Source organism: Chiloscyllium punctatum, chromosome 6 (assembly GCF_047496795.1).
Source record: "Chiloscyllium punctatum isolate Juve2018m chromosome 6, sChiPun1.3, whole genome shotgun sequence".
Lineage (NCBI taxonomy): Eukaryota > Metazoa > Chordata > Chondrichthyes > Orectolobiformes > Hemiscylliidae > Chiloscyllium > Chiloscyllium punctatum.
In genome coordinates, this window is record NC_092744.1 from 31888569 (window position 1) to 31913660 (window position 25092).

At 39.8% G+C, this 25092-nt stretch overlaps 1 protein-coding gene across 1 annotated transcript in view; it reads right to left on the reverse strand.

Moving 5' to 3' along the window:
* Nucleotides 1-25092, reverse strand: part of ece2a (endothelin converting enzyme 2a) — a 282345-nt gene that overhangs the window by 143986 nt on the left and 113267 nt on the right. The gene's annotated exons all lie outside the window — the stretch shown is intronic.

Below are 25092 nucleotides of genomic sequence, written 5' to 3' on the forward strand. Positions count from 1 at the left end.
TATAGTGGTACAGTCACCCCCTCTGAGATGCAGTGCAGAAGGTTCTACAGGAAAAAGTAGCACCAGGGCATGGCAACCAACCAAACCAAATCATGGACCCAACCCCAAGCAGGGCAGAGGGCATTCACGTCATGCCAGAACCTGGAGGGAGTCGACCGGGGCTCAGGAGTGAGTATAACTTGGTCGTGGAGTTGGCCTTTCGTGAGATAAATGGCGTAAATGCAATGTCAGTAGGTTGGGGGGTGCAAAGAGCCATCGCTAGATGTGAAGGGAACAGAGCTTGTGCCTTGGCCCTAATACAACACTGGAAATTACAGATTACCCTTGTTGAATATGTTTGCACACAGCCCAACAGTGGACTGCCGAACCAATCACAGAGAGCCTGGCAAGAAATTCTACCTGTCTGTTTCCACAAGCGGCGACTACCCTGACCCTGATAGGGACAGCAATTAGGGCAAATCTTGCGCCACCACCCAAACTCAAGACTAACTGTAGTCCCAATGCTGACACGCTGCCAACCACAGCCTTCCATATAGTGGAAGGCAGGGGAGAAACGTGTATTTGCGCAAATCAGGGGAGACTCCATTTGGGGATCCCCCAGTGTACTATGATGCTGTACTTGAACAATGACTCTTGCTGAGCAACCTACACAAATGGTACGATCATCAACATTACTTGTTCCTTTATCAATAATCAGACCATGATGGTGGGTATAATATGGGCCTGTGGAGAGACAGGGTACCACCACCTCCCCTTGGGATGGAAGGGGTGCTGCTATCCTGCGGAACTGCCTACTGGCACAACACTGTTCGTTCCAAAGGTCAGTAATGGGCAAACCCAAAGGGACATCCCACGGCATTGGAATGGGTGTACATTCGCAGACCCCTGGACTACACCAGGAGCGAACATTGGGTGGTGTATTCTCTTGGGAGCAGGGACAACGGTGGCAATCAACAAGATTATTGGCCTCGCATATTGTGTATTACTGTTAGCAAATGAGACGGAGGAAGGTCTAACACTCATTAATACTGAGTTAACGGCAGTAAGGGAAGCAGTGATACAGAATTGATTAGTACTAGACATACTGATGGCTGAGAGAGGGGGCATTTGCAAAATGTTAGGTACCTCATCCTATTTTAATACTGCTGATGAGTCCCAGAATATCATTAGTGTAATAAATCATATGAAGGCAGCAATAAGACTGCCTCCCCCAGCAGATGACTCCTGATTCTGATGGTTCACCTCCCTTTAGGGAGGATGGGAGTATTGGATCCTACACGCTCTACTAGTTGTAGGACTGGTCATACTGATGGTGCTTTGTATAGGACCCAATTTGTGTACCTGCCTACAGTATTTGCTTATGAGTGCAGTGGGATACCAAATGGTAAAATGATCAGAGGCCCCATAGCAGGAAGATCCGATTGCATGGATCCCACCAAATTGTAACATTGAAGTGTGTGACATGTGAAAAATGGGCTATGTACAGGGCACACTAGAGCAAGTGATGACATCACCAGAAAGCTGTGTTACAGGTAGATGGTGTCTGAGGAAAGGCCTGGTGCTCCCTAAGCAGTTTGATGTAAAGTTATCTGGCTCTGTATATATTTTTTTGTCATTATTGTCATAAAATGACAAAAAGGGGGTAGTATAATGGAAAATTAACATTTATTGTGAAATCTATAAAAGCAAAGGGAAACAAAGAAGTAAGGGCCTGACTGAAACCAAGGGCAAGTATTGCAGACAGACAGAAAAAATGTAAAGGCCAGTTAAACCGACCTGATAGCAGACTTACAAGGCCAGTTAAACTATCATATCAACAGTCAAGGAAGGAGAAAAACAACTCCATATATGGAAAGGAACTCAAATGTTCCAGACCCATGACCTTGAGGTGTTGATAAGGAGAAGCGAATTATAGTATAAGGGGAATATGGGAAAGCTATCAGGCGCCCCTTACATGAGGCATCTTGCTAATATATCAGTTCCCTTTGCAAAGGTCTAGAATAAACTTTTTCTTTGCTCTAGCTAGCAGTTGAGTCGAGTCGATTTAATTTCCACGACACATGGCAATGGCTATGTTATCTTCCATAACATAAGAAACTGGGTGTAGGTATCATTGAATTCAACAATCCAACAAACTGTGCATTCATAGGCACATAATGTGAGTGCTAACATTAAGCTATTAAGTTAAAACAAAGGATGGCATGCTCCCAGTAAAGTGTCATGTTTCAAATGATCAGAGGGAAGATGGAATATGAAATCTTTATACTCATACATCACATGCTGTACGGCAGAGCTGATGTCATAAGCATGTCCCTTAAAGGTATATTTGCATATTGATCATGAGGCATAACACATCCCTCTTTGTTCTAAGATAAAAACATATTCCAAACAGCTACATATAGTTGTACATCATCATGTGTTGTCAATTGGACAATTATACAAATTGATATAACACTCTTTACTAGATGAATATTTCAAAGATCAATGTAGTGCTTTGGAGGTTTGACAACTTGTCCTGATTCAGCGATCATGTACCCATTTGGACAGGAAAATGTTGATCTCTGACGCATTTGTTTGATAACTTGAATATTTTGTTGTTGATTGCTGTCATTCAACATCACTGTATCATCATCATTATCAGAATTTTCTTCTTCACTCTTTTCATGCATGCTCGGTGTACCATTAATTGATTTGAGCTGATTTCTGTTTCCTCACAATATAGCACCATGATCAGTGATGAGTTTGTATGATCCAGGATGGTTGCAAATTTTAGAAACCTATGTTGGTATCCAATTATTTGTACCTGAATTTTTAAATCACACTCTGCCTAGTTTTAAGAGTTGTCTATCTGCTCTCTTGTCATGCACCAATTTCATTCTCCTCTGACTTTGAAGAAGGATGTCCTCTGTCTCAGAATGGTTAGATGGTTGGTTGCAAGGAGAGATTATTTGTACTGTTCTTGACTTTCGAGTACAAGTTGAGCTGGAAATGGTAATCTCATCTCCGTTGGTACTGAATGGAAAAACACCAATGAATTTGAAAATCTTGCTTTGTTTCTTGATGATTAAAGATCCTTGATTTGATAGTGTGGACCAGATTTCTGCTAGACCATTTGAGTGTGAATAGTGGGATGATGGTGTGATATGGATCACTCCCCACTCAGTATATGTCTGTAAACAGTTTACCAGTGTACCACAATCTGTTGTCAGACACTATTTGATCTAGGACACTGAACAAAGTGAAAATAATGTTGCATCAGTGATGAATGTACTGGTTGCATTGCTTTGTCATTGTGCAAGGGAAATTTACAGAAGTAATTGTCAAAAATTAGAAATGAAGAAAACTCATGCTAAAAACTAAAATTGACATTGCAGCTGCAGCCATGTTTGGAAAAGCTACGAATACTTTCTATGATCAATGTAGGGTGTAAGTTTAACAATATGGAAAGCTTGCTCATCTTTTGCAATTTGCCTTTTGCTTGGTTGACTCTGAACCTTATTGATCTGATTACATTTATGTACGTTTCCTTGCTGAAACAGTTGATGTGTTGACATATGTGCTCAATATCCCTTGGTGCCACCTGCTTTACAGATAACAAGGAAAGCTAGACAGCTTTTGGGTAGGTGTGACAAACTGCATCTGTCACAGATTTTGTTAATTTGGTACACTTTGCTGATCATAACAACAGCATTGGCTGCACCTAAAGAATATTATTTTGTTGCCATTATGGCTTCATCGGGAATCCTGAGGGACAGGATTCATACGTATTTGAAAAGGCAAGGACTGATTAGGGGTAGTCAACATGGCTTTGCGCATGGAATATCATGTCTCACTAACTTGATTGAGTTTTTGAAGAAGTAACAAACAGGATTGATGAGGGCAAAGTGGTGGACGTGATGTATATGGACTTCAGTAAGGTGTTTGACAAGGTTCCTCATGGGAGACTCGTTAGCAAGGTTCGATCACATGGACTACAGGGAGAACTAGCCATTTGGATACAGAACTGGCTTGAAGGAAGAAAATAGAGGATGGTGGTGGAGGGTTGCTTTTCAGACTGAAGGCCTGTGACCAGTGGGTGTGCCACAAGGATAGGTGCTGGGTCCACTGCTTTTCGCCATTTATATAAGTGATTTGGATGTGACCATAGGAGGTATAATTAGTAAGTTTGCAGATGACACCAAAATTGGTGGGGTAGTGGACGGTGAAGAAGGTTACCTCAGAGTATAACAGGATCTTGATCAGATAGGCCAATGGACTGAGGAATGGCAGATGGATTTTAATTTAGATAAATGTGAAAGGGAAGGGAAATCAGAGCAAGACTTATACACTTAATGACAAGGTCTTGGAGAGTGTTCCTGAACAAGGAGAACTGGGAGTGTAGGTTCATAGCTTCTTGAATGTGGAGTCGGAGGTAGATAGGATAGTGAATAAGGTGTTTGGAATGCTTTCCTTTATTGGCCAGAGTATTACATATAGGAGTTGAGAGGTCATGTTGCAGCTTCACAGGACATTGGTTAGGCCACTTTTGGAATATTATGTGCAATTCTGGTCTCCTTCCTATAGGAAGGATGCTATGAAACTTGAAAGGGTTCAGAAAAGATTTACAAGGATGTTGCCAGGGTTGGAGGGTTTGAGCTATAGGGAGAGGCTGAATAGGTTGGGGCTGTTTTCCCTGGAGTGTTGGAGGCTGAAGGATGACCTTATAGAGGTTTATAAAATCACGAGGGGCATGGATAGGATAAATAGGCAAGATCTTTTCCCTGGGTGTGGGAGCCCAGATTAGAAGGCATAGATTTAGGTTGAGAGGGGAAAGACTTAAAAGGGACCTAAGGGGCAATGTTTTCACATAAAGTGCGCTGCGTGTATGGAATGAGCTGCCAGAGGAAGTAGTGGAAGCTGTTACAATTACAACATTTAAAAGACATCTAGATGGGTACGTGAATAGGAAGGGTTTAGAGGGATATGGGCCGCATGATGGCAAATGGGACTAGATTACTTTAGGATATCTGGTTGGCATGGATGAGCTGGATCGAAGGGTCTGTTTCTGTGCTGTGCATCTCTGTGACTCGATAACACTATATTGTGTCCATCTTCTAATACTGCATTGATGGTTTGGCCCTGTATCTTGCCCAAAAGTTTAATTGGCGAAGAGATAATGACTCATATCAGCCTGTCTACTTTCCCTTTACAAAAGTAACACACATGCCATTTGTTGTGGTATCTTCCAGCAAACCGTTAAGTAGCCTGATGGGATTGCTGTCCAATGACATGAATTGGAGTCCATTTATACTGAAGTTACTTCTCACATTGAACTTATCTTTGAGAACCTTTCAGATATTTTCTGAATCCTTCTGATCATCCCTGGAAAGACTGGATGTGTTAATTCTGTAGAGGATATTTTTGCCAATGGTAATCACGATTCTTAGAGCTGTCTTCTCAGGATCATCTATCACTTGGTATGTAAAATGGAAGTCACATATTGTTGAACAGTTCTAATTCAGTAAAGATGTCACTGGATGCCCAGTCCATAATGAAGTTTCTGACATCTACTATTCTACCTTAAAAACATTGGGCAGGAAGATAGCACTTGTCGATTTAAATTGCTTCTTCCTTCAGAACAGAGTTTTGTTTTTACAATGCCAATTTTAGAAACTTATTTTACCTGAAATAAGTTATATTCTAATATAAAATAATCGGTTATTATGTAAAATTGTTACTTACATATCAACTGTAAGCAACAGAATGTTCTTATCTTCCAGCTGTCTGTGCCACACTTCAGTGGCTCTGTGTTCCAACTTAAAATTGCGTTTTTGTGTTTTTATTTTTTAATATGCTAATCTCAGGAATTTATTTTATCTTGAAAACAATTATATTATCAGAAAAACAATGTGGTTTTCTCACTGGGCAATGCCCAATCTACAAAACTGTACTTTTTCTGTACTCTCACAAACTGATGCTGCTTTGGGATGAGGAACTTGGTCTGAATTCTTTGCTGGTTAAAGCTGTTGCCTGGTTGATCTTCAATTAGATTTCTAAATAACTACCACCAAGGTATTGAGATGTCACTGCCACCATGATGTGACCTCTCCCCCAACAAGGTGTTTAACTGATGTGGCAATCCTTATATTATCTCCTATTATACAAGAAACTAGGCATAGATATTATGGTACTGAAAAATCCAAAGACATTATAGCTAGCTATCATGTGCAAATATTACATTTCTCCTATACGTAAGTGTCTGAACTAATATTAAGATATTAGGTTACAACAGAGAAGCATACTTTCAGTAGAGTATCAAGTGGTCTGAGGTAAGATAGAGTATCAGATCTTCATTTCCTCAAGTCAAATGGCTATGATACAGAGATGTTATCATAAGCATACCCTTTAAAGTTATAATGACTTAATAACCAGGAGACATAACACATACACAGCAGTGATACTATGGGCAGAGTAATACTGGGATATGTGACAGCTTTGAGAGGCGTATTTCGTTGAAGAGAGGTTTTAAGACAGAGATGCAAGCCAATAAAGTAAACAGCTTGAGAGGCCCTATTTTCTTTATAAGTTTGAACAATAGAAGCAGCATGAATGAGTGGAGCCAGGCTCCCACAGAACTAGAGTTTTAGTTTAGCTTTGAGTTGTTGGAGTTTTGAAGTTAGTTGTGGAAGTGGATTTACCTTTCTCTCTGCCACAGCAAAAAGCTGGAGTTTTTCTCTCTGTCAGAATTTTCTCAGTGTTCTTTTCTCCTGCGTTGGAGAAACATTGCATGTGAAATAATCTATTTTACTGAATTTGCCTTTGTCTAAGATATGCTTATGGGATGTCACGATATTTGAACATTTGCTGCTTAAAAGTTAAATAATCTATTATTCTGTTAAGTTTTCCAATAGTTAAAGTTATACCATTTCTTCTTTCTTTGTTGTTTGTATTTTAACTGTGTGTAAGAATAAAGTGTATTGTGCTTAAAGCTGAGTTAGCATGTGCAATCTAATTACATCTGAAACATGGCAACTTACACTTGCCTTTGAATAAAAGTTAGTGCTGAGGCTGTCTCCTACATATATTTGAAGGGGGCTAGGTCTAATCCGTAATAGGTATTATCATTAATTATTTATCGACATACAATGGGCAGACTGTTGGCATTGGTGTCTGTTTATCAGTATACTATGGGCATAAGCAGGAATGTGGCAGCCTTAACACTCTCCTTATTTTAAACAACACCACCCTCATAATATCTAGTTCTAACTTCCATCTCTTCAACTCTCTTCTGGTTACCTCTCCTAATATCTCCTTCTTTGTCTTAACTGCAATTTATGTTTGACAATAATTAAATCCTTGGTGAGCTCAGAACATATTTAGGCCAATTTCCTGCAGAAAACACGAAAGAAGTGGCCTTACGGATAAGGGTATATTAGGATACTAGTTAGGGTATATTAGTATATTAGGTGCCGCTGCGGCTCAGTGCTTAGCATTTTGCCTCACAGCACTAGGGATCCGGGTTTGATTCCATCCTCAGGTGACTATCGGTGTTCAAACATTCTTCCTGTGCCTGCGTGGGTTTCCTTCCATAGTCTAAAGATGTGCAGGTCACATGAATTGGCTATATAAATTGCCCATAGTATCCAAGGATGTGGAGGCTAGATGGATTAGCCATGGGAAATGCATGGTTACAGGGAAAGGGTGGACCTGGAAAGGATGCTCTTCACGGTCAGTGTGGACTCAATGGACCAAGTGGCCTGCTTCCATACTGTAGGGGCTCTACTCAATTCTAGTACATAAATACATGTCTATTTTCAGACATGGTGTTCATGTATTGAATAGTTCGTGCTTATCCATGAGCAGCACTACAATCTGAACTACTTAAATATATATATAGCAGTGAACTCAGCAAAAACATATATTTATGTATTTTTCAAATTCATTAAAGAAAGACACAACACAGAGCACTCTGTTAGTTAATCAATATCATCTCCAAGACTATCCAAACATTAAGGAAAATATCAATGTGGGAAAACTGTAATGATTTTAATCTTTTTCAATGAAAAAAGCTACACAGAATTTTTTTGCAACAGTGTAGAGAAGGAAATATTACATGGATATTTCTTTATTTGGATGTTTTATATGATAAAATGTTACTTATATAGTAATTACAGTTACCAAATTCAAGGGCTACCTCATTAAAAAGATTTGATCCCACTCACAATGAAAGGCTTGAGTCAACTGGACATTCACTGTTAATGTGGAAGAAAGATACTTTTCATCACACCAGAGTTCTGTTAATTTTAACAACAGGATAATTAATATTAACAGAAAAAGCTGTTAATATCACTCAGCACCGAATGCCCTTAGCTGCCAACATTTCACTTTGCACTATGCTCTTTAACTTCCAGGCAGTCCTCAAATTGCAGTTAAGACAAAGAAGGAGATATTAGGAGAGATGGAAGTAAGAGCTGGATATTATGAGGGTGGTGTTATTTAAAATACGTATGAGTATTCTCAGGAACAGAACCCGTTCACAACCTGGGGACTACCTGTACATTTTAATGAAAATCCAACATGAAAAGGCAACAGGTTATGTAGAGTTTCATAAGAATGGGCTAGGTCTCTTGCAGTTACACTTGGGTTCAAGAACTTACACCCAAGCAACAAGACTTTTTCCACGGATGATGCCCAGAGGTCTGCATTAAAAGGAATGAAACATTGGGGTGGCAAGGTGGCTCAGTGTTTACCATTGCTGCCTCAAAGCACCACAGACTGAGGTTCAATTCCAGCCTCGGGTGACTGTCTGTGTGGGATTTGCCCATTCTCCCTGTCTCTGTGTGGGTTTCCTCCGGATGCTCTGGTTTCCTCGCACAGTCCAAAGATATGCAGGTTAGGTGGATTGGCCATGCTAAATTGTCCATAGTGCCCCAGAGATGTGTAGGTTAGGTGCATTAGCCATAGGAAATGCTGGGTTACAGAGCTAGGGCAGGGGGCTGAATCTGGGTGAGATGCTCCTCAGAGATTTGTGTGGACTCCTTGGGCCAAATGGCTTGTTTTCACACTGTAGGGATTCAATGATCAGTTCTAGCATTGTCAACTGGACGTTTTAGCACTATTCCAAGTGTTCAGTGTTTTGGTGCTGACAGTTTAATAATGAGGAATAAGTTCCTGCAGACTGAAAAATAGCAAACTGAACCCTGCTATTTAAGGAGGGGAAGAAGGAGGAGAATGGATAACTACAGGCCTGTTAGTTTGATGTTAGAAGAAGGAAATTGAGAAGAAATAAATGGATCATTCTCAGGATGGCAGGCTCATTGGGTCAGTGCTGGATCCACAATTGTTCACAATCTATATCAATGATTTGGATGTGGAGATCCCCAATTTAATATTTCTAAATTTGCTGATAACACCAAATGGGTAGGAACGCAAGTTGTGAGTAGGATGCAAGAAGGCATCAAGAAGGCTTGGACTGGCTAAGCGAATGGGATAGAACATGACAGAAGATAGAAAGAAACAGAAAGCCAGTATACTACTTAAATGCTGCGAGATTCGGAAATACAAATATCAAAAGCAACCAGGGTTTCCTTGTTCAGGAGTCACTAACAGTCAGCATACAGGTACAACAGCAATTAAAAAGGTAAATGGTATATTGGCCTTCATCACAGTCGATTTGAGTACAACAGCAAAGATGTCTTGCTGCAATCGCATCCAGCCGAGGTGACACCTCAGCTGGAGTATTGCTTACAGTTTAGCTTCCTTTGCCAAGGAAAGATATATTTGCCACAGAGGAAGTTCAAAAGGTTAATACCTGGAATGACAAGGTTGTTTTAAGAGGAGAGATTGAGAAGATTGGTCTGAATTTCTCTAGATCTTCAAAGAATGAGGGAGCGTGAACAACCAGAGGTTATGGTCCACATTAATGACAGATAGGCAGGAGGATGAGGTTTCACAGCTGGAAGTTAGGGGGCTATGTAGAAAATGTGCAAGCTGGACATCGAAAGCAGCAATCTCCAAATCACTTCAAGTGGCAGGTACCAATGAATACCAAAATAGGACAGTGAGACAGAGGAATGCATGGCTGGAAAGATTGTGTAGGAGGGTCGGAATTAGATTCCTGGGTCAGTGGGGCTTGCTGTGGGGCTGAGGGCACCAATAAAAGCCAAATAGCAGCTGAAGAGAGCCAAGACTGTGTTCCATGTGGTGGATTTTGCTGGTGCTATTGGGAGGGTTTAACTTAACTCAGCAGGGAGGTGTGAACCAAGAGAGAAGATTAGAAAGTAATACAAGAGTGCACAAAATGCAGGGAGAGGCCTGTGGCACTAAAAAAGAAAACAGTTGATTAATAAGCGGAATCAGAGTAAGGGGAAAAGTAATAAAATCAAACATTTAGTCATACGGCATGTGTGTAAATGCATGGAGTACATTTAATAAGATTGGGATGTTAAAGGCACAGAATCCTCATGGGATTCTGATGTTGTGGCAATAATGGAGACCTAGTTGAGGGAAAGGCAGATTCAGGTGTAAAATATTACGGTTAAAAAGGTGATTGAAAATGATAGGAAATAAAACTGCTGGACAGCTGCCTTTTTGGTTAAGGAGAGCATTTCAGTTTTGGGTAAAGATGATGTTTCAGAGGATTGAAAGATAAAATTGATTTGGCAGGGACTAAGGAATAAGGAGGGTGCAATTACTTGTTGTGATAAACAGACTACTGTAAGTGGGAAGGTCATGGAGGAATGAATTTGCAAGAAAAATAAAGACAGGCGTAAGCAGAGTGTTTTTAAAGGGGTATGTTAATTACCTATATACCAACTGAGATAGTGGTCGTGTAAGGGCCTCTGAGGGACAAGCATTCTTAGATTGTTAGCAAGAGAATTTTCTGCAGAAATATGTATCCTGTCCAATAAGACAAGAGGCACTGGTAGACCTGATTCTTTAGAAAGAGGTGGGCCAAACAAATAATTTGTTTGTTGGGGAGCATTTGGGGGACAATGATCATCGTATGGCAAGGTTTTGGATGATATCAGAAATGGTATTGGTCAATTCAGAGTAAGAATAATCAACTGGTGGAGAGCAAATTTCAATGGGGATAAGTAAGCTTGGCTGGACTGACCAGAAGCAAAAATTGGCAGGAAGAACAGTGCCTGAACAATGGGATATCTTCAAAGAGGAGATGGTTTGGGCACAATCAAAGCATACTCGGTCAGAAGGGAAAGGTAATGCAAGAGTCCACAGTCCTTCCCGGGTAACAAAGGAGATAGAAATTAAGGTAAAGAAGAAAGAGTACACGGATTACAATGTGTTAAGTAGTAAATTGAATTGAGAACCAAGCTGAATACAGAGGGTCAGAAGGGAGATGAAGCACCCTATAAGGGAAGTAATGATGGATTGTCAAAAAGATGGCAGCTAACATTAAGGAAATTGTAAAACCTTCTATAAGCACATCAATGGTAAAAGCGTAGTAAAAGGAATAGAAGGGCTGATTAGGCACCAGAAAGGGGATTTATACTTAGCTAAATTAATTATTTGCATGTGTCTTAACTTTGATGTACACTCATATAAATCATTAAAAGTGGCAAGATTTTAGAGAGAACTGTTAATTATGCATACAGTTTTCCAGGGGCATGGAGTTCAAGAACAGGGAGGTCATGATGAATTTACAGAAGACACCTTCCCCATCACCCATAAAAGATGCAAAACCTGCTGGCACACCACCCCCCTTCAACTCCATCCAGGGCTCCAAACGGTCCTTTCAGGTGAGACAGAGGTTCACTTGCCTCTTTTCAATCTAGTTTACTGTATCCGGTGCTCCCAATGTGGTCTTCTCTACATCAGTGAGACCAAACATAAACTCAGGGCATGTTTCGCTGACCTGACCTCTCAGTCACCGTCCATTTTAACTCCCATTCCCATTCCCATTCCCTTTCTGACATGACAAATCGTGGCCTCTTCAGACCATTAATTGGAGAAACAACACTTCCTCTTTTGCTTAAGCCAGGAGACTCAACATTGAGTTCTTCAATTTCAAATAAACTCCCTTCCCAACTCTTGACTCCCTTTCCAGCCCCTCCCTCTCCCTTCCATCTGTCTGATCAACACTTCCTTCCAGCTACCAACCGGACTCATTCCTCCCATTGACCCACCAGGTCATACGCTCTACCTGTGTTCACCATCCCTACCTCACCACTCCGCCCCTCTCCCCACTCACTACCCTCCCCCACCCCCTCCCTTCATCTGCAGCCCCCCTTGGAGACGGGGTAGAAGAGGCTTACGAGGATGGTTTCAGGGATGAGACACTTCAGTTATGAGAATAGATTAGAGAGGTTGGGACTGTTTTCCTTGAAGATAAGAAGGCTAAGAGAAGACTTAGTATAATTTTCCAGCTCATGAGGGTCTGAACTGAGTAGACAGGGAGAAACTGCAATGATTGGTAAACGAATCAAAAACCAGAGGGCACATTTTTAAAGTGTTCTACAAAAGAATTCAAATATGAGGTGAGAAAAATACTTTTTTTTACACATCGAGTCTCTGCAAATGGAATGCTCTTTCTGGAACTGCAGTGGAGGTGGGTTCTCGGATGCTGCCTGACCTGCTGTGCTTTTCCAGCACCACTCTGATCTAAACTGTGGGTTCAATTGAGACATTCAAGAGGGTACTAGATGATTATTTAAATAGAAACAATGTGGAGGGTTACGGGGAAAAGCCAGGATTTTGGCACTAAATTAAAGTTTTCGGAGTCAGGGCAGACATGAGAGAACGTGGAAGGAGGCCAATTGGCCTATCAATTTTATGATATTGGAAAAACACAGAAACAGTTTCTTCAGACCAATGAATCCATGTTGGCTGCTGCCTTCCACGCAATCTATTAGGGCAAATCTCAATAATCTACATTATTCACATATTCCTTCAATTTCTTTCACCTTCATGTTTTTTCTTTACTTACTTGTGGCACATGGGCATCATTGGCTGACCAGCATTTTATTGCACACCCCTAGTTGCCCTTGAAAAGGTGGGTGAGCTGCCTTCTTGAACTGCTGCAATCTGCATTTTGTAGGTTAACCCACAATGCGATTAGGGGAGGGAATTCCAGGATTTTGGCCCAGCAACAGTGAAAGAATGGAAATTTATTTTCAAATTAGGATGGGAGTGGGTTGGAGGGGAACTTGCAAGTGGTGTAGTTCCCATGTATCTGCTGCCTTTGTCCTTCTAAATGGAAGTGGTCATGAGTTTGGAAGGTGCACTCTAAGAAACTTTGGTTAACTTCTACAGTGCATCTTGTAGACACACTGCTGCTACTGAGCTTCGGTGGTGGAGGGAGTAGATGCTCTTGTATGTGGTGCCAATCAAGCAGTCTGGTTTGTCCTGGATGGTGTCAAGCTTCTTCGGTGTTGTTGGAGCTGCACTCATCCAGACAAGTACGGAGTATTCTATCACACTCCTGACTTGTGCCTTCTAGATAGTGGACAGGCTCTGGGGAGTCAGGAGGTGAGTTACTTGCCAACGTATTCATAGCTTCTGACCTGATCTTGTGGTGAGCCCAGTTGAGTTTCTGGTCAATAGCAACCACAAGAGTGTTGATGACAGGGGATTCAGAGATAGTAACACCATTGAATACCAATGGGTGATGGTTAGATTGTCTTTTATTGGAAATGGTCATTGCCTAGCATTTTTATGGTGTGAATGTTAACTTGCCACTTGTCAGCCCACACTGGAATATTGTCCAGATCTTGTTGCATTTGAATGTGGATTGCTTCAATATCTGAGGACTCACAAATGGTACCAAACATTGTGCAATCATCAGTGAAAATCACCATTTCTGATCTTATGATGGAGGGAAGGTCATTGATGAAGCAGCTGAAGGTGGTTGGGCCTAGTACACTGCCCTGATAAACTCCTGCAGAAATGTCCTGGAGCTGAGATGATTGACCTCTAATAACAACAACCATCTTCCTTTGTGACAGGTATAACCAACCAGCTGAGAGTTTGCCCCCAGCTACCCATTGATTCCAGTTTTGCTAGGGTTCCTTGATGCCACATTGGGTTAAATGCAACCTTGATGCCAACAGCTCTCATCTCACCTCTGGGATTCAGCTCTTTTTTCCCATATTTGAACCAAGGCTGTCATGAGGTCATGAGCTGACTGGTCCTGGTGAACCCAAACTGAGCATCACTATGCAGGTTATTGCTGAGACAACACTCCTCGACAGCACTGTTGGTGACACCTTCAATTACTTTACCAATGATCAAGAGCAGACTGATGGGGGGACGTGGGGGGTGGTGATGGTAATTGGCCGGCTTGGATTTGTCCTGCTTTTTATGTACAGGTTACCTCAGCAGCTTGTCAGGTAGAGGCCAGTGATTTAACTGTACTGGAAAAACTTGTCTCGGGTATTGGCAAGTTCTGAGGCAAAAATCTTCAGTACTATTGCCAGAATGTTGTCAGGTCCAAAGCATTTGCAGTATCCAGTACCTCCAACTGTTTCTTGATATTACATGGAGTGAATCAAATTGGTTGAAGACTGGTATCTGTAATGCTGGGGAGCACTGTAGGAGGCCAACATGGATCACCTACTCAGCACTTCTGGCTGAACATTGCTGAGAATGCTTCAGCTTCATCTTTTGCATTGATGTGTTGGGCTCTTCCATTATTAACAGTCTCGTCTGGAATATTGACACACTTTCTACTTCAACCACAGGCCTTGGAAATGAATTCCACAGCCTCAGAGCTCTCTCCCTATACAAAAAAAAACTTGACTTTCTCCCCAAATAACTCATTATAGTCACAGTCCATTGAGCTTTATCTTATAGTCAGTTGCACACTCATCACAGATTAAAAAACACTAAGACATTATTGCCACAGTATAATTATAATACTATTCCCTACACAGCAACATTCAAGAACCTATAAAATGTTCACCATCGAGCAGAAATTCAATTTCAATATTATGATATAAGGAGAGTTCTAACATGATTTATGTATGTTTTTAAACAGTGCATCAAGTGCAGCATATGTATGTTTTAACCATACATGTGCATTTCCAGTGATTTTATAAGAGTTAAGTAGTCCCCTAACAAATCCATGCAGTTTAATGACACAGGCAAACAGAATCTGCTTAAGTTTAAGCCAAGGCAATTTAATTTGAGCTTCCTTATTCCTGTAAACAAGACTGAAATTTGCCATTTGAGATGGTTTATTGTTGCTATAGTAACAAAATGTTGCCATAGTAACAGGAGTGAATTATCTGCAAGAAAATATTCACACTTCCACTGAAGTGTTAGGCAACAGGTTTAAACTTACAGCTGTTTCAAATTGAGTTATAGCCAAATGATGTAAATTAGCATAAAGTTCAGTCAATATTGGTATGCAGAGTGAAACTGCTGGAGTGTTAATGAGTGAGAGAATATCACACAGCACTCCAATCATTAAGTTTAGGTACACAAAATATTTAAATAAAAGTAAGCTTTAGTGCTGCTGAGAACGAAGAAAATCAAATCAGCTGACTTCACAATGCAGCTATGTGAATTTCTCGAAAATTATAGAGAACTGCGGGATTTAAATTTATCCACTGCCTTCCTGCCTGCTGGATTACACAGTCATTACAGAATGATAGTCCTAAAGACAATCTCTCATCCACAAAATTATTCAAGGAGTCAATGGAATCAAACATTGGCCTCAGCTGCCATTCTCATATATGCCAATCAAGAAAAAGCTGACATTGGCTCCAAATAAGTGGACAACACAAAACTAACAAACAATCAAGGGATTTTTCAATGTATAATTTCAGTTATATCACACTGTAAATTTTTGCTATAAATTCTGTGTCTTACAACTGTGTACTCCACAACCACCTGATGAAGGAGCAGCGCTCCAAAAGCTAGTGCTTCCAATTAAACCTGTTTGACCATAATCTGGTGTTGTGTGATTTTTAACTTCACACAAAACTAGCTTCAATGTAAATGCATAAAAATAGACTAATTACACTGAAGTTGTCATGGAACAGTGGCATAGCAGGTGACATCCCTTTGCTTGTATTTTAATGAATAAATAATAAATGCATGAAAATCCAAAAGGTGCCTGTGAGCTGTTAAGGTTTCTTTTTTAAAGAAGTTTGCCTGCGCATAATAGTAACATCCCTGGATTAGTAATCTGAAGGCCCACACAAATGCTCAGGGCAGGGGATAGTTTCAAATCCTATCATAGCAGCTGGTGAAGTTTAAATTCATCTAATAAATTGGAAATTATGTCTAATCTTAGCAATAGTTATCAAGGTATCATCAATTGCTGTAAAAGCCTAACCTGGTTCACTAAATGTCCCTCAGGAAGGAAATGCACTGTCCTTACCTGGTCTACCATAGTATTGACTCCAGCAATGTGGTTGATATTTCACTACTCCTGAAATGGCCTAAGAAGCCACTTGTTGCAAGGACAAGGAAGGATGGGTATTCATACAGAATTATGAATTACGACACATCTTTTGGAGCTTATAATTAACACAAATTATAATTTTCTAAATCTATTTTAATTGTAAAACACACTTCTAACCATTTGAGAATTGACTATATTTGCTTATATTCTTTTTAACAACAGATAACATATAATTGGGAGAATACTCATTGGCACTGAGAAAAGGGCAGGAGCAAATAGATAAATCAGTCCATTCAGGGATCTTGGCGCACATATATATGCAATTCTTCTGAGTATTGCACTCTCATGTCTAACAATAGACAATAGACAATAGACAATAGATGCAGGAGTAGGCCATTCTGCCCTTCGAGCCTGCACCGCCATTCAATATGATCATGGCTGATCATTCCTAATCAGTATCCTGTTCCAGCCTTATCTCCATACCCCTTGACTCCACTATCTTTAAGAGCTCTATCCAATTCTTTCTTAAATGAATCCAGAGACTGGGCCTCCACTGCCCTCTGGGGCAGAGCATTCCACACAGCCACCACTCTCTGGGTGAAGTAGTTTCTCCTCATCTCTGTCCTAAATGGTCTACCCCGTATTTTTAAGTTGTGTCCTCTGGTTCGGCACTCCCCCATCAACGGAAATATGTTCCCTCCTGCCAGAGTGTCCAGTCCTTTCATAATCCTATACGTTTCAATCAGATCCCCTCTCAGTCTTCTAAACTCAAGGGTATACAAGCCCAGTCGCTTCAGTCTTTCCGTGTAAGGCAATCCTGCCATTCCAGGAATTGACCTCGTGAACCTACGCTGCACTCCCTCAATAGCCAGAATGTCTTTCCTCAAATTTGGAGACCAGAACTGTACACAGTACTCCAGGTGTGGTCTCACCAGGGCCCTGTACAGCTGCAGAAGCACCTCTTTGCTTCTATACTCAATCCCTCTTGTTATGAACAACAATGGGCAATACATTTCTGGGGTACAGCACTCAGGACAAGTCTCTTCAGAATACTTGGTATTTTTACATTGTGCACTCTGATGACTTCAAACACTCTTATTTCACAATTTCATTTTTAAGAAATAGAATATAAGGTATAGCTTATGCTGTCAATCAAACAGGTCAATGCATAAATAAAAGCAATTTCCCCTTTTAACAGAGTCACTTTGTCTCCAACGTTCCAAATATCCTCCATCCTGCCACATGTGCCTCAATTCATTCATCCTTAAATCCTTCCTTTATGACATCCAATTGTTACTTAAAGTAATTATATGGTCTTGCCTTCATTATTCTCTATAGAAGTTTATTTCATATATTCAAGAATTTCCTAATATATGTTCTTAATCGGTGTTGTACTAGTTTGAAACTGTTCCATTGGCTTTACTTGCACAGCATAATTCAAAACAATATTTTGGGTTTCCTCTCTCTATACCCTGACCAATCTGTATATCTTTATAAGGACACTTTCCAGGCACCTTCTTTCTAAGTTGAATCGCTGAAGTTTATCTATTCTTTGTTCGTATCTTAAATCTGACATGGAGTAGGTGTAATTCACCATTACACTGAAATTTGATGTGGATTGTTACACTTCGTCAGAGATTCTGAAATTGGTAAATTGAAATTTTGCAACTAATGACTGTTTTAAAAGATCATATCAATCAGACCAAATGACATTAAACTGTGATTTTCTTTGAATAGGCATTGATATTTCTATGATGTGGAGGAGTCAGTGTTGGATTGGGGTGGACAAAGTTGAAAATCACATAACACTAGGTTATGGCCCAATAGTTTTATTTGAAAGCACAAGCTTGGTACACTGCTCCTTGTAGAGTATAAAATCATAAGACACAGAATTTATAGCAAAAGATTACAATGTCATGAAACTGAAATGATATATTGAACAAACCTGGATTGTTAAGTCTTTCATCTTTGAGAATGGGTTGCAGGTTTTGGTTTATTAATATGTAAATCCCAAAACTTCTTTTCAGCCACCTTCTCAAGGTAACTTAAGGTTTTATAACAAAAGGTGAAAACTCTGCTCAGACAATGCATTAACGATGTGAAGTCAGAGTCTGTCTGTATCCCAATCCTGAGTCAGCCTGGTTCTAGTTCCAAAGTGGAATTTACACAACATTACATTGATTGACTATCTGCATTAACTGCCTGCAGATTGTGCATCTTTTGAGCAAAATAGAATGTTTCTGCAAATATAAATTCACCCCATAGACTCATATGTGTGCATGCGTGCATGTGTCCATGAGCTTTCCTATGCCTCCACTTCTTGCCTTCACTCCAAGACGCATCAGAGTGTCAACATGGATACCACCATTACCTGTGGGGACACCACCCACCATGTATGCAGCAGGGACTCGCGTGACTTGGCTAACGTTGTTGACCTCATATGCTGCAAGCAAGGATGCCCGGAGGCATGGTGCACTACTGTACTGTAATCTTTTGCTATGAATTCTGTTTCTTATGATCTTACACTCCACAACCACCTGATGAAGGAGCAGCACTCTGAAAACTAGTGCTTCCAAATAAACCTTTTGGACTATAACCATGTGTTGTGATTTTTAACTTTGATATTTCTAATATTCACAAAACAATCTTAATGACAGACACAAACAATTTTCAGACAGAAAATATTGAGTCATGAAGTAATACAGCATGGAAACAGGCCTTTTGGCCCAAACTGGTCCATGCTGTCCACTCAACTCGTTCCAACTGCCCCAATTTGATCCATATCCTCTAAACCCTTCCCACTCTTGTACCTATCCAAATGCTTTTTAAATGTTGCTATTATACCTGCGTCAACTATTTTCTCTGGCAACCCATTCCATATATACACCACTCTCTGCACGAAGAACTTACCTCTCAGGTCCTTCTTAATTCTTTCCCCTCTTACCTCTAAACCTATGTCCTCTAATTTTCAATTCCCCATCCTGGGGAAAAGACTATATGCATTAATCCTATCTATGCCCCTCGTGATTTTATAAACCTCTATAAGGTCACCCTTCATTCTCTTACACTCCAATGAATAAAATGCTATCCTGGCCAACCTCCCCCTATAATTCAGGCCTATTAGTCCTGGCAACATCTTCGTAAATCTTCTTTACACTCTTTCCCGGTTAACTATGTCTTTCCTAAAACAGGGTGACCAAAACTGTACACAATATCTCAATTGCAGCCTCACCAATGACTTATACAACTGTAACATGACATCCCAACTCCTACACTCAGTGCCTCGACCAATGAAGGCCAGCATGCTAATTGCCTTCTTCATCATTCTGTCTACCTGTACTCTACTTTCAATGAACTATGTACTTGTACTCCTAGGTCCCTCTGTTCCCCAACATTCCTCAGAGCCTTATCAATTACTGTATAAATCCTACTTTGGTTTGATGTTCCCAAATGCAACACCTCACATTACCTTTATCTCTATTAAATTACATTTGCCAATCCTAAGCCCTTTTCCCCACCTGATCAAGATCCCTCTGTAATTTTTGATAACCTTCCTCGCTATCAACAATACCTCCTAATTTTGTATCATTCGTAAACTTATTAACCATGCCTTGTACATTCACATTCCAATCATTTATGTAAATAACAAACAACAAGGTCCTAGCACAGACTCCTGTGGCACACCACTAGTCACAGGCCTCCAATCTGAGAAACAACCTTCAACGATCACTCTGTGCTTCCTACTATTGAGCCAATTTTGAAGCTAATTAGCTAGCTCTCCCTGGATCCCATGCGACTTAACCTTCATGACTAGCCTGCCACGCGGGACCCTGTCAAAAGCTTTACTAAAGTATTTATTCATTTTTCACTGCTTATTAGTAATTTGTTTACTTTGGCGGTTATTTTTCTGCAAATTATTTTGCTTTACCATCAAACTGATCATCAATTTGAGAGTAAAAAAAAAGAGCCAAATGAAAATACGATAGGCTGAAAGGATTGTTTATCAAAGAGTAATTTTAAATCATTAACATTCAAATAATTCCAATAATCCTTCCAAATCACCAAACATGCAAGTTTGGTTATCAAAAAATAAGCTTAGACCATATTCAAAAATACTTTTAAAAAAATTCTTTGGATCAATTGATTTTCTCTGCCTATGCTGGTTTAAAGCTGAAATCCCATGGGTGAAAAATCAGTGCCAACATACTGCATCACCAACTCTCTCACTATATTTTATTGATCTATTGAAGCTGTGTCTGAATCTCAGTGGAGAAATTGAAACAATCTGATACTATTTACAATTTCCGATTCACCTAAACTGTCAATATATTTTGCTATAATAATGAGACATATTTTCCATCTTTTACAATTTACTGTTAGAAACAGTTCCAAATATTGTTACATGTATTAATGGGAAGGGTGGAATGAGAGAAAGTAAACATCTAAAAGCAATAGCTGTTCTCCCTAGGAAAGACTTGATTCATAGAGTTTAGAAAATAAATGGGATTCTTGAGGTGAAATCTCATGCAGAGAGTGAGGATGTGTGCAGAATATTAATGTGTCTATGCTGACAGATAACATGCTGCCTAATTATCACATCCCCAACAAAGCGAATAGCAGATGAAATGCTCACTCCCTGCAGGGATTTGCTGACATCATCCCTTAAAGTACGTGGTGTAGATGCTTTTATCTGCAAGTGCCACTGGGAGACCCTGACAGATCTGTTTGAGATTGTCTGATATTAGTCAGAATATAAACGAAGTGTGACTTAACTTGGATGAGAGCCAAGAATCAATGCATCAAACCACATGACAATCAAAATGATTTGACACAACAGATTCACACAGATAAAAACAAGACAGAAAATAAAACAATTTTAGATACATTTTTAAATATTAAAAAATGCCTTTCTATATATCTAGGCTCATTAATTGAGGTTCAACAGTTCTGGAAATTTAAGAATCTATCACTCGATATGCAGCTACAGCATAAAAACATTTCAAAAGGGTACTTTTTTTTGGATGGTGTAGTGCTTTTCTCCTCTCTCCTGAAGGCGCTTGCTGTGAATGAGCTATTACATTTTTGTACATCAGTCTAGTTACCACTTTTCATGTACACACTTGGATAATGAGTAATGTCGAGCTATTTGATCATGTAAGGCACCAAATGTCAGTGAGCCAAGAGGCTCAGAGAGTAGCACTCCTGTCTCTCACCAAGAAAGCTTGTGTTCAAGTCCCATGCTCAGACTTGCTGGCCATGGAAGGAGTATTCACAGGATTCTTCTATTAATACCATAGATTGTGGATCAAATATTTCTCATTACACAAATACAGAGCAGTGACAGAAATATAAGAGTGGGCCATTTAACTCCTGAAGCCTGCTCCACCATTCAATATGATCATGGCTGATCATTGAGTTCAATACTCTAATCCCACCCCACACCCTACCCGATATCCCTGAATCCCTTCAGCCACAAAAGCTATATTTACCTCCTCCTTGAATACACAATGTTTTCTGTGGTAGTGAATTCTACAATCTCACCACTTCCTGTGTGCACAAATTTCTCCTCATCTGTCCTAAATGGTTACCCCTTATCCTTAAACTATGATCCCTGTTTCTGCAATCCCCCACAATCCCGCCTGTCTAGTCTGTTAGAATTTTATAAGTTTCGATCAGATTCCTCTCATTCTTCTAAACTCCAATCATTAAAATCCTAACCAACTCAGGCTCTTGTTATACATCAGTCCTGTCAAACTAGGAGTCATTTTGCTAAACCTTTACTGCACTCCCTATATACCAAGAACATCCTTCCTCAGATAAGGAAACCAAAACTGCACACAATATTCCTTGTGGGGCCTCACCAACACCCTGTATAATTGCAGCAAGGCATCCTTGTTCTTGTACTCAAATCATCTTGCTATTAAGGTCAAAACTTTAAAACTCATTGGTAACAGCTTGTAGAAATGGTTGTCCAGGACAAAAATAACAGCCAAGTGTGGACTCATTATGGAAAGTAAATTCAGATTTGTAAAATGCAAATGTTGTTCAACAAACTTGATTGACATTTTTGATGAGGGAATGGAGAAGATTAATGAAGATAATATGGTTGATGTGGTCCGTAAGAACTTCCAAAAGACATTTGATAATATGCCACATAATAAGTTTGTCAGCAAAATGAATGCCTACAGAATAGAAGACACACAGGTTATAATAGATTCATAGTTGGCTGAGTGACAGGAAATAGAGATGTTTCCCAGCGTACTGGGACCAATGATTTTCCTAATATTAAAGTATTGATTTAGACTTAATGTGTCATGGCACAATTTCAAAATCTGCCGATGATGTAAATCTTAGAGTATAGTGAAGTGTGACGGGGTAGTGACAGACTTCAAAATGATAGAAATTGGCTGGTGGGATGGGCTGGTATGTGGCAGAAGAGATTTAATACAGAGAAATATAATCCTATGATTCTCAATGCACAGTGATACATTTTGTTAAAAAAAATTAAGGAGAGGCGAAATAAAGGGTACAATTTCATAGGTCCTGGGAACTGAGAGACTCTGGGAGTATATGTGCAAAATTGTTGAAGGGGCAGGTTGAAAAAGGTGGTTCAAAGACATGTTCAATCATAAGCAACATGGCATCTTATATTAAACAGCTTATTTAAACTCTGCTTTGCTTGCAAACTCCCTCTAATGGTACAACTCCATATGGTATCTTCAACTGAACAAAATGTGCATTGCACTTTTCAAAACACTGCAACAGTACAACTAAAAAAGTAAATATGAAGGAACTTATTTCACAGTGCCTTTTCAGAGAGAATTGAATAAAAACCTGAAAGGAAAAAAATTGTAGGAATATGGGTAAACAATGGGGGATCAACATAGTTATATTGTTCTATCAAGAGCTCAGGCTCAATACAATGAAAGGGATCTTTCTATGCTGTAATCATTCTTTGATTGCAAGTACAAAGTGGGTGCTGAATTTGCCCAGTAAACCATAAAGGAAATTAATCTGCTTTTAAAAAGTCTTATCAATAAGGTACAGGCTTTACAGTCTTAGTAGCCTAAATAAATAGATTTAAGTGGATTTTTAAAAAATATAAGCTTTAACAACAAACATAAGGGATGTCATTTCCAGTCAATGAAATCAGTTTGCAATCTAATAAAACATACAACTTTAATTCCCAGCTACCTACAATGAATGAACCAATGAACAAGAAAATAAAGTGCAGAATGAAAGAAACAAGGTAATTTAGTTCACACAGCCCCTTATTTGGCAGACAGTGATGTGACATTAAAAACATGTTATATTTAGAGCTTCAATGGTACCACTGGTTCCCATGATTTCACAAAAAAAACCTGTGAGATTCTCTCTGGCCAAAATTGTTAATTTGTTCTTGTTCATAGCTTGTGTGTTGCATTTTCACCCTGGAAGCAGGTAGCAGAAAATTTCTCACTCAGCCTATCGGCTCAGCTTCAGGAGAAAGTGTCTGCAAAGTGGGGGGAGGGGGATTTTCATTTCAGTCAGGGGTTTTTAACTAAAATTAGACTACTGCCTGTAGAAGAGCTCTGACACAGGAACATAGGGTGGCCAAGTGCAGAGATGGGCTGCTGAACACTTCTGTCTTGGTGCTCTGGGACTTCATCCCAGTTGTAATGAAAGTAATATAACAGTAAACAACCTTCTTTCCTTCACCTTTCTCCTTGCCCTCTCCACACCAACTAAAGCCCACCCAACACCCCTCCTATGACCCCTCTACCCTTTGTGCCATGCTGTGCATGTCCAGCCAAGAATGAGGTGGGGCTGGGAGCCCAAGCATCAACTAATCTGCTAAACTACTTGCATCCAAGAGAAATCATTGATCAATTGACAGACTTCTCTCTATGACCAATGGGAGTGGAAATCCTGGAATTGGGTCACGGCTTTCATTTTCAAAGGTTCTCAAAGTGTCCCTGCCTCTGTGAAAATTTAGCCCAATAATACTGTTGTTTCAGCACAACCAGAACTATATGTAACTATATGTAACAGTGCTATGTGTAACTCCCAGTCCAACTTCTGCATAACTGTCAAAACATCAAATCAGGCCTCATTTAAAAAGGATATACCATGAATTATCTTTGATAAGAATTTAGTTTACATTTCTACTACCCAGTAATAAAATGCTTTTTAATCTTTAACTTTGGTCTCATCCGATAGAACTTGAATCCCACAAAAATAAGAAATAAATTTAAATTTGAAAAGGACATAGATGTTTCATTAGTAGTGGGTTAAAGGGTTATGGAAACTGGGCAGGAAAGTGCACTTGAGAACAAGTTGAGATCAGCTATGATTCTATTAAGTGGTGAAGCAGGCTTGAGGGACTTGTGCTCCTAGTTCTTTTGATCTTATTTTGCAGTCAAATTCAGAACCAGAACTCAATTATGATTTAGAGTTTTCTGGAATTGCCACTTTGAGACTCTAAACATCTTACAGTTAAACTCCTCAAACCACCATTTGCCTCCATTCTCTGACTTTGATTCTGAAGAGCATTCTAAGTAATGAGAAGTCACTAGGGAAGGTCCTGAAGGTTGAACAGAGAGTCGAGAAGTTCTTGTTGCAGAGCTAAGAGTGATGGTGATCATTGGAAGCTTGTAAAAAAGGAATTAAAACCCCTAACCATGAAAGTATATCACTTAAAAGCTGGAGGTTCAACAGCAGTTTAATCAACTCTGAACTTAGAAGCATGGAACATTCAGACAGCA